The sequence below is a fragment of the Fukomys damarensis genome, unplaced genomic scaffold (assembly GCF_012274545.1).
Source record: "Fukomys damarensis isolate Sample0158 unplaced genomic scaffold, DMR_v1.0_HiC HiC_scaffold_32, whole genome shotgun sequence".
Lineage (NCBI taxonomy): Eukaryota > Metazoa > Chordata > Mammalia > Rodentia > Bathyergidae > Fukomys > Fukomys damarensis.
The window spans coordinates 17,375,520-17,386,673 of NW_022900944.1; the positions used below are offsets into that span (position 1 = coordinate 17,375,520).

General features: G+C 47.5%; 1 long non-coding RNA gene across 1 annotated transcript in view; it reads left to right on the top strand.

Moving 5' to 3' along the window:
* The first annotated feature begins 4,548 nt into the window (after positions 1-4,548).
* The window catches only part of LOC104865346, a 10,808-nt gene continuing 4,202 nt past the window's right edge, over positions 4,549-11,154 (top strand). Inside the window, exon 1 of the long non-coding RNA XR_781130.1 lies at positions 4,549-4,645. This is a non-coding gene — a long non-coding RNA (uncharacterized LOC104865346). The remainder of the gene's footprint in view (positions 4,646-11,154) is intronic.

An 11,154-nucleotide genomic window follows, 5' to 3' on the forward strand; every position in this document is an offset into this window, starting at 1 on the left:
GCGCTGGCTCCGGAAACTGGTGCCTTTGTGGCCTCCCAAACTCAGATCAGGTAGTCAGAAGAGCCAGAGTCTCTGATAGAGAGAGAGAGAGAGAGAGAGAGAGAGCGCGCGCGAGAGAGAGCACTCTGCTTCCTGGGTCTTCCCATCCTGTCCTTCCCCTCACCTCCTTCCTCCTCCTCCTCTCCACCCCTTCCCTCTCTTCCTCTCACCTCCAACATTCTATGTCACTTGTTCCCCAACCTAGGCAAGAGTCATTGCTGAGGAGATGAAGAAGAATCTCATGGAAGCCACACAATGATTCAGGGATGCCGAGCCAGGCAGAGAGTCATCTCCTTACTCAAGTTCTCTCTGGGCCGGGGTCTCTTTCCTGGAGAGACCTGGCTTCTCCCAGAGGCCACCTGCATACTAGCTGTGTTTGATTCTGCTCTGCCCTGCCCTCTGCCCAGGGAGGCTGTGGGGATGAAGCATAGGGAAGAGGGTGAGGCGCAGGGGTGTATTCCTCTCCCGGGCTGGCTGCATCTTCAACAGTCACCATGACAACATTACTTCAGTGTCAGGGCAATGGAGACGGTCCCCCTCTCTCCAGCCCTGCCCCCTAACCACCTCCAACCTCCAAAATCTATTTTGTCACCTTTGCTGCTGCTGCTGCTGCATACCACACTCCTGGCCTGGCCATTTCTGTCCATGATGGGGACCCCTCTAACCTTGGTCTTTGTTTCCAGCCCTGTTGGGCTAAGGATCTGACCCATCTGCCCTGTGCTCTGAGGACCCTGCCCTGCTCCTCTTGCCTTCTCCCTCCCTGGGACCTGGTCTGCATCACAGACAGATCTTTCCTGGGTCCTCCCCAGCATCCCCCCATAACTCATTCACACCCCCAGTTCCTCCCAAAGTCCGCTTCCAGGGACTCCAGGAGCAGAGTGCCTTAGTAAAGCTGCTCCCCATCTCCGCTCTCCCAGCCCCCAGGGAGAAGCTGCCCTGTGACTGTGGACAGAGAGAAACCAGGCTCCGAGACCATGTGGCTTCTGTGTCCTCCAGGTTCTCACCAAGTCTCCTCAGCGCCCCTCCCCAGGGTCCCCCAGGTCTCAGTGTGGGTCCCTAAGAAAGCAGGGTATGCTGGCGCTGGCGGGAGAAGGCGCCATCAGGCTGGGAACGAACAGTGATGGCGGTAAGCAGGGCAGGACTCTGGTTCCCTCAACAGAGCTTTAGAAAAGCACATTTAATCCTCATCAATGGGAAGAAAATGTCCCAAGCCATTGAAGCAAAGAGACCAGCATAGCATGAGAAAGGTTCAAAGTCTACTCATTAACTGTGGAGCTCAGAGTCACTGCTGCCAGGGGCCAGGCACTGGGCCTGTTCCGTGTGTTTGTGTGGTGACAGCAAGGCGACCACAGAAGAGGGAAGAGACTGGGCGGTGAGGCCTGTGTCTTCAGGACAGGGCTCTCTGGTGCATTTCTGGGAAGAAGCTATGTGGGTAACTCTTACCCTTGCCTTTGCAACACTTCACGTGTGTTTTCATTCTCTCAAGATGGGGTGAATGCCACAAATTTTTTTTAAAAAGCTTTAATTTCATTTATAACAAATACGTCACAAAGAGCCTGAACATGCAGCTCACATTTCCTAGAGCCATTTTAATGCCAGGCATTCTGGCCTGTTAACAAAACTGTGCCTATTATCAGTCCTTTGTCTTCTTTGGGGGTTCAGAAAACTTGATCCTATATTTTCCACATAGGCCTGGCCCAGAGCCAGGGAGCTCTCTGCTCAACGTCCGTCCCCACTACCGCCAGCACAGTTGTCCCCACTCACTCTGGAATCTAGGCAGGGCCTTAATTTCCGTGTCCTCCAGATCCTTGCTTCAGGAATCAGCCCCCTTTGCTCCCACTTCTCCTGACCCTGCACCCCCGGAAGAGCCAAGCACAGGATGGGAAAGGGACCAGTGAGATTCAGGGGAACCATCAGGGGTTTTGTGTGGCAGAGTGAAATAGGTGAGGTACATAAATGCTCACTGAACACACATTAGGTGGACACACACATGTTGTGTGCTTTCCAATGGACTGGAAGCTACTGAGGGGCAGGGACAATATCCTATTCATCTCCACACTCTCCCTAGTAACTCACAGGTACCAGTACAGTTGCTAAGCTAGGAAAGTTGATCTACTAATTTCTGGTTATATTAGAAACAAGTTAAAAAAAAAAGAAACAGTTATTTTTTTTCAAGGTTTTTCATTTCATGCCTCATATGAAACCCGTTATACAGTAGGTGTTTAATAAATAAATAAGCTGAACTGAAAATGGACCTTTCACTCTCTGGTATGGGTGAGTTTTAACGTCACTGCACAAGGAAATAAACAGGAGGATGTTGTGACCTATCTGTGGAAACCACCTCTGTGCCCCTGGCCCATACACAGGATGCGTCATGGGCACTACAGACAGGTCCCGACTACCCTGTGAATGCGTGACTCAGTCTCAGGACTAGCTGTGACCAACAAGATATTACAGAGGTACACGCTGTCAGATTGTAGTGTTTTTGGTCTTTGGCTGGTGGCTTTCAGGGCGTGGTGCCAATACAAAAAAATATATATATGGTTCTTAGCATAAGTTTGGAGTGGGGGGCAAAGACAGGTTTCAGCTGAAGGCAAAAAAGCTCCAAGTGTTATCTAGAAACATCAAGATTTCAATAGGGAATAAGGGAAAAGAAAAAAATGTGAGAAAATGAAAAAAATTGAATTAAAGTATTTGTAAATGGGGAGGGGAGGAGGGGGTGAAGGGAGGGCAGGGACAAGGGGAAAAAATGAGAACCAAGACCTGTCATGTAGAGGTACAAGATCCCAACAATGAATGTAACTGTACTGTATCCCTAAAATGTACCAATAAACTCAATTAAAAAAAAAAGATTCCATTGGGGAGCTGTAAATGGAAGCCATACTCAGTAATGTCCTCTCTCTGAACTTAAAGAACACTTTTAAAAATAAAAGTATCAGCCAGCATGGTGGCACGTGCCTGCAATCCCAGCACTTGGGGAGGCTGAAGCAGGAAGATTGAAAGTTTGATCTTGCCTCAAAATAAAATGTAAAATAAAAGGACTGGGGATGTAGTTCAGTGTGAAGGGTTCAATCATCAGTACCGAAAAGAAAGAGAAAGGAAGGAAGGAGAGAAGGGAGGAAGAGAAAGGAGGGAGAGAGACAGAGACAGAGAGAGAATACAACTATAGGAATGCACCCTGTAAGGATGGAGCCAAAAGTTTCTTTCAGTCCAGATATCAGGACGTTGGCTCTGGTGAAGTCCCCTGTGTTTGTGGGTGCTGTGTTTGAAGCTGCTGCAGATGCCGACTAAGCGTTACTGTGCCTAAGGGGACAGGGGATGGGCAGACGCACCAGACGACACAGGCACAGGGCCAGCCTGAGGATCCTGCCCAGACGGAGGGTGCCCTGGGCCATGATTATCTCCTCAGGCCCAGGGACACCTACTTCCTTTGAACGTGTGGAAGGATGACCCAACTCCCGAGACCTAAGGCCAGCTCAGGTCCCCCATGCATGAGAACTTGGGTTTCCCTTCTCTGATCCAAGCTCAGCACGCCCTCTTCTGAGTACAATCACATTTCTCTGCCAGGACGACAGCCTGCATGGCTGCAGCCAGCTGACAAGAAAAGTACCTTCTTAGCAATACTGGAAAGCTCAAGTAAAGTAGTCAGCTCAGTCAGATGTGCCACAGGATTTCCCATTAAAGTTACATTTTTTTTAATTACTGGAGGCTTCTTCAAAGTAAATATTGGATGATGGATAAAGGGAAGGGAGTGGATGGATGGATGGATGGTATTAATACAAAGTAACTGAGTTAGGATCTAATGTCTTACGGTATTGGAAACATAATTTCCACGTTCTTCATTTCATTCCAAATACGACTGTAGGGAATGGCTACATTCTGAGTAGGGCTAAATAATAGACTATTGTGAATCTTCCCTAAACAGAAGGAATGAGAAATTGTTGAAAACCCTTACTAGGAGATATGGCTCCAGCAAAGGAAAATCCAAAAACTGCTGAAAATTTTGAAGACTCATACTGAGACAGTGAAGAGTCCCTTCACCCATGAATCTTATACTCATAATCTGCAGAGAAATGGAGGATTCAGACCACAAGTTTCATCTTTGCAGAACTGAAAACTCGTGGTAGTTTTCATGACTCATCCTTTATTAGGACATCATTTTAAATCCATTTACAAAAGTCTTCAGGGGTGGTAATTTGTACATAATATTAGTGAGTCGTGTTAGGAGGCACAGCAATTAAAACCCAGCTGGGGAACAAGATGTCAGCCTCATTTCATCAATGCCTCTTCACAAGATATACTGCAGATACAAGAAAAATTTTCACCAAAGCACCCAGTGACTCTGGTGATTATTTATATTAATCGAGACAAAACTCTAAGCTAAGAGAAACCCCAGGACACAGCCAAGCCGCAAAGCCACCGACCAGCCAAGTGAACTCTAGAAGAGCCCTGCCTATAGTTTCCTTGACAACCGTTCCCATGGAACCAGTGTTCTAATACAGGCACAAAGAAACTAGGAAGATTAATTGATGATCCCGTTCCTATACTGCAAATGGCAATGAAGTTTGACAGTATTGTGGCAACTACTTCTAAATTTAGAGGAGGGGTGAGTTTTAAACCTTATTCTACTCCTTGCTTTGTTATTTTTTCGTGGAATTCCCCTTTTCTCTTTCTCTTTCTCTTCCCTAAATAAGAAAAACCCCATTTGAAAAGGATAACAACCACAGTGAAATTACTACCTTGGAAAATCTACCCTGTAAAATAATTACTTCTCACTTAAAACCAACAATGCTAAGGGGCAGCAAGTGGTGCGCCAAGGTGAGCCGGGACGGGAGGCAGATGTTAGAGACTTCAACACAGCTCTGTTGAAAATTTCCACACGTGTGTGGGTGTGACAGGTGCATCAACAATCCTGGTGTACTCCTGAAGACTGGAAGATTAATTCATAACCCAAACTGTCATGGAAACGCAAGTAAACCTTGAGATGGAGACGGCGACAGCCACGGAGTCTGCCTCTCCCATTTGCTTGCAGATGATCAGAGACAGCTCAACGAGCCGCTCCCGGCGTGGAAAACTTGCAAACGGTTGGAGACAGAGCAAGTGGTAAGACAGTGAGGGTAAACCCCACCAGGAAAGGCAATGTGATGGAATAAAAGAAACCTTGTGGTGGTAAATGGTGTCACAGAGCCGATTCTGGTCAGCCCTGTAAGAGAGACAACTTTCCAGCGGTAAATTAGAAGCCAGAGGAATGCCTACCAGAGTGAAGACTTAAATTAATGGAAGTGCCCCCAAGAAACTGCCTTTCTCTTAGCTTGTTTTGTAGATGCTGGTATCTCAGATGCCTTTCCCCAAATGTGCAATTATCACAGCAGAATAAAGGAAGAAAAGGAATTGCAGTGTACACAGCTACTGTGGATAAAGGCAGACTCATAAATGCAGGGCTGGAGGCAGTGGCTAGGACCAAGCGAAATTAAGAGCCCAGGTGTTCCCCCAAGATACCTGTGTGCCTGTAGCACAGAAAATTCAACAGATCTGGAAGATACTGAACCTGAGAATAAGAATTTAGGAAAGAATTCATCTGAAGTAAAAACGACTCCTTCTGATATTCAACAAGAGACCAGGTGCAAAATTCATCAGAAGTTGTAGAAAGAGCATGGGGTGGTGGCTCTGGTTGTGTGACTTGACCTTGGTACTCCCCTAGTGCTCTTTGGGTTTGATGTTGTTTGTTTTTTGAGATAGGGCCTTGCTGTGTAGTGTAGGCTGACCTTGAAATCACTATGTAGCTCAGGCTGGCCTGGAAATTGTGATCCTCCTGCCTCAGCCTCCTGGCCTTACCTAATGTTGTCGGAGAGACCAGAGATGTGTCTCCCCACCTTAGCCTCAGCCAGCCTGGCCACTTAGCCATCATGTGTGTCTCCACCACAGCCAGAAGCATTTCTCCAAATGCGAGGATAGAACATAGAAACATGTCAGAGCTCACGACCTTGGCCTTGGAAGAGAGGGATTCTTACCTTTAAGCTACACCTGTGGCTCAGTTGCTTCAGGAAATTATTGATATTCCTCCAAAAGAAATAATCAAAATTAACTTTTTTTTAAACTACTAAGTTGTACAGCTTCAGCTATTCTGTTAAGCTTACAGTATTGTGATTTGTGTATCCTGTTTGTTATTTTCACTAATTGTCAACTTCTTAAGCCCAGAGCACATGTGTGCACGGAGGGGTGAGTCTTCACTTCCTCTCGGTCTGTCTGCAGTCAGGAGTTCAGTCTGCAAACATTTTAAGATGATGCCTTGTACTGGATGCTGCTGTCTAGACACTGGCCCTACAGCACCAAGACATCCGATGCTGACTAGAGCCGTGAGCATCAGCAAGGTGGGGCAACGAGAACCCTGCACCTATGTAGCTGAAGGGCCAAACCACAGGGCATCCGGGGCTGTGGACCAGCGTTCAGAAACACCTCACTGAGGCGGCGGGGTTTTAATCTGAGATTTCTTATCAGAGGTGAGGGGGGCTCTAAGGCAGAGGGAAGGCCCTGGAGTCACAGAGAAGATGGAATATTCCAGGGGCAGGAAGGACCCTATGGCCTAGGGGAGGTGGACAAGCCCTTGGGGGTCTCCATAAGGACATCAAGACTTGGTCCTCAGGGCAGAGGAAGGCAGCTGGGGAGGTTCTTGGTCAGGGATCATTAATCTGAGCCCTGGGGCTCTGCTCACTGCCTTTTGATTTTCTGACTGGGACTTTGCCTGTTGTGTGGCCCTTTCGTATGTGAGCACTGTCCACAGGTTGTCCAGGACTCCGAGCAATCCATTAAACTCATCTTACTCTTTGCCACATTACTTTGTAGGTTATAAAAAAGACTTGAAAAAACCCTGGAGGAGCCTACCCGATGTATTGCCTTCCCCATTCTCCTGGCAGGCTGTGTGGGGCGGGATCTTTAAGAGCATGGAGCATGGTTCAAATCCCAGCCCTGGCATTTACTCTCTTGTGTGGACTCAGGCACACTAACCACTTCTTGTGCTTTCGTCTCCTCTTTTTTTTGGGGGGTGGGCAATAATAGGGCCTCACTGCCAGGGTAAACACTTACTGTCCTGTGTTAGTCCCTTCCCCATCACCAAAACACGATGCCTGATGCTCACAGCTTGATGGAGAAGAGCTTTGTTTTGGCTCATAGTTTAGTCCGTAGTTGGCCCTCTCCAAAGAAGCAACAGCATGGCCAAGGGGCCTGGAGGAGGAAAGCTTTCATGTCATAGTGTCCAGGAAGCAGAGAGCAAAGGGAGGAGTCTGGAGGGAGAGCCCCCCTTCGAGGCCCTGCCCCAGTGACCCTTCTCTCATCCAGCCCACTGGGCCACAGCACATTTAGGGCTAGCTTAGCTCCCTGTGGTTCCATCACCTTTCAAAAGCCCTGCCTATGCACAGGCTCTTGGGGCTATCTAGCTATAAACCATCACAAGTGGGCATTTTGGGGATGGAAGAGGGTTCTGCAGGCCAACATACACAGAGAGATTAGAATAGGGCTGCTGGCTGCCATTATCGAGATGCTTTGGTTTATTCCTGAGAAAACCAGACCCCTGGTGATAGTTGGCTTTAAACACAACATTGTTCAGGGAAGAATTGAGAAACAGTTAAAACACTAGGGAACTGTGGCAAGCTTGAAAGTATTTTAACTTGATGAGGATTATCTTTTGACAGAAAACTAAACAAAAACATAAATCAAATAAAGCGAACTATAGCTGTACTTAGAAAGACAAATATTACTGAGGGGCAGTACTGGCTAAACACCAACATAAGTACTTTTTCAAATGGAAGTTAAATCAATCTGATTTATAGATTTGGGTGCTAATCTACCAAAAGCATCAATTAGATCTTCATTTAGCCCTGATTATGAAGTCAGAACTTATAGAAAATCTGAAGAAGGAGGTGGGCATGGTGGCTCCCACATGTAATCCCACCATGCTGGAAGGCTGAGGCAGGAGGATCACAAACTCAAATTCTGCTTGGGAAATTTAGGAAGATCCTGTTTTGAAATTAAAAAAATAAATAAAAAGGCCTGGGTGCGTAGCTCTGTGTGAACACTTTGGGTTGAATCCCCAGTATGCCAAAAGAGAAAAAAACAAAAACAAAAAAACGGGAAAATTTGATGGGAAAAAAGGACGTAAAAATCACTCATACCCTTACCATTAAAAATGACCACCAATAATACTTTACACATGCTTTTATATGCAATGTGTCAATTCCCATGTCCTCCCCAGGTTGTGCACACACGTATGTGAGCATGTGTGTGTCTGTCTATATAACCAGTTTTTTTAAATTAAGGTTATTTTATGAATGGATGCATATTAGCTTCCTACAGCTGCTGCAACAATGTACTACCGGCTGCCTGGTTTTAAACAGTAGCAGTTTGCTGCCACAGTCCTGGAGCAACAAGCTCAAAACCAAGATGTCCGGGGACCATACTCCTCCACATCTAGGCAGGGTCCTGCTCTGGCTTCCGGTGGCTGCCAACCATCCTTGGTGTCCTTATCTTGTGGCAGCCTCTGTCTTCACGTGGCTTTGCTTTCACCTGTGTCATCACCTGTGTGCATTCACAGGGTTATCAGGACTCCAGTCACTGGACTCTGCCCTCCCTGGTCCAGGATGGCTCCATCTTAGCTAATCGTATCACTGACAATCTACTCCCAAATAAAGCCACATTCTGAGGTCTAAGTAGATCTGAAGCTCTGGGGACACCATTCAACCTGGTGCAGCATGTAATGGAGACCAGTGTCTGACTTTAGAATCATAAACTCTGCCGTCTCCCTTCAAGAGTCCCAGGGTGCAGTATCCACAGGTTATGATCATCAGGAGCTCCCATGTGGCTTCTATATGCCTACCTACTGGCGTGCCGTTGATCCCTCCCGACATCACTCAGGACACCAGGAGGGAAACCCAGTCTCCCACAGAAGCCATAGCCTGGACACGGCCCGGACACGGTGCTAAGTCTGGCCTAAGAGTGAGCCACTGGGATGACTGGGGCCACTGTGAGAGCAGCACTCATCAGGCCACCTCCTGGGCACACGTGCACCTCCTGGAGACTCAGTGCTCTCTGACACAGCCCCATGGCTTTTGTGATTTCGTTTCCAAAGGCCCCTTGCCTGAGCCTCATGGTGACCTTAGGGCCCTCTCGGTCACTGCAGAGGAGTTGTCTAACTGGATTTCAGGGATAAGGTTTGGGGTTTCACACTTTGAAGTCAGCAGCCCCCCAGGGTCCCCATGAAAATGTCCCCAGATGTTACCACCCTAGAACAACGAGTACCAAGAAGCTCTGGATGAAACCCAGCTCAGCCACAGAAAATGCACTGTCCTTCCCTCGGGCGGCAGGGCCCAGGGCCTGTGCGTCCTCTCACCTCTCGGAGCAGCTACATACCCAGGAAGTCAGTTCTGGCAGGCTGGGCTCTGCTCCGCCCACTCACAGCTGCTCCTGGCAGCGTTTCAAGTCCCCCTCGCTGGGCTCTGCTTTTGAAATTCAGCATCGCTATCACAAGCTGCGTACCATTCCATCGCAGGACACACTCTGACTTATCCGACTTCCCCCATACTCTTACATACATTCAGGTGATTTCCTATCGCGAACCAACTGTGATGAAAATCTTTACTTACAGCCTGGCGTGGTGGTGCATACCTGAAATCCCAGCACACTGGGAGGCTGGTCGACGGCGAGACCCTGTCTCAAAATTAAAGGAAAAAAAATACAGTTAAAAAGGGGCTGGCGATGTAACTCAGCGCAAAGGGCCTGATTTAATCACACACACACACACACACACACACCACCTCATTCACCTAGTACAAGCGTATCAGACATCTGTTCTGTCCTAGTCGTTGCTGGAGGCCTAACAGGACCTAAGGGTGTTGCTCTCAAACAGTTCACATCTGAGTGACAGAGAAAGAACAGAGATGAGTGAATACAAAATGGAACGTCTTCACAACTGCAGGGAGAAAAACATAAAGCGGAACCAGATGAAAGTGGTAGAAGTTGTTGATCTACTCAGGGCTAGTGGGAGGGACCCCCTGGGAAGGTGACTTTGGAGACCACACACAGGCAACCTAGCGACTAGTGACCTCGTGTGAACGTTTGTCCTTCATCTTCTGTTGTTGTTTTGCTACGCCACGTGTGAAAATGAAGAAGCAGAAATCACTCCGCTGAGGGAAATGACCGCGTGAATCAGCGTGGTGCACAGTACAACCAAATGGTGAATGTACCGGATTTATAAAATCAGTAGCTGCTCAGAAAGCTACAATTAATGTATCTCCTCCCTGGGATTCCAGATAGAAGGGTGACATAGAAACCTATAAAAGCAGCCACCAAAACATGTATACTTGAGATGTGGCTGGATCTATTTGTAATAGGTTCTTTTGTCTTAGAAATTTTGACGATTTTGTGACTCTCTATATAGCTTTGTCAGCAATGAGATTGGCAAGAAATAAAGACCAGCAGATTTGGGGATCTGAAAAGCAGATTTTAATCACCCACTATAACAATTTAATCAGTAAAACCCCCCTCCATGTGACTTTAAAATACTGCCTTGAATTTCAAATGTTTAAATACTTTGATCAAACTGAAAATCATTATCTTCATTATTTCATATGTAGGTTTTATCAAACCGCCACATTTTAGGTAGCTAGATGTTTAAAAGTTTTCAAACCCACACTTTAAAATGCATTCGATCACGTGTGTGTTGGTTTTCTGGTTACCTACTTGGTGTTGTGTACAAACCCCTCTAACCTTGGAGACCTAAAACAGCAGCGTGTGACAGCGCCCATCTTGGGGTCACAACTCTGGCTGGGCAGTTCCCACGCTCGTGTCACAAGGAGGTTGCTGGTGGCGATCTGCTGTGGCTGGGCTGGGGTGAGGGGTCGAGGACAGCCTGTTCACACTTGTAGCTCCCTGCAGACAGCCAGAAAACTGGGCACCGTCTGTGCTCCTCATGGTTCTTCTCAGCTCCAGACCAGTGGGTGGATGGGCAGATAATATCTGCCAGCCTGTGACACCAAAGCCAAAAACCTCTCTCTCTCGATTTCTCTCCCTCTCTCCCTCTCTCCCTCTCTCCCTCTCCCTCTCCCTCTCCCTCTCTCTCTCTCC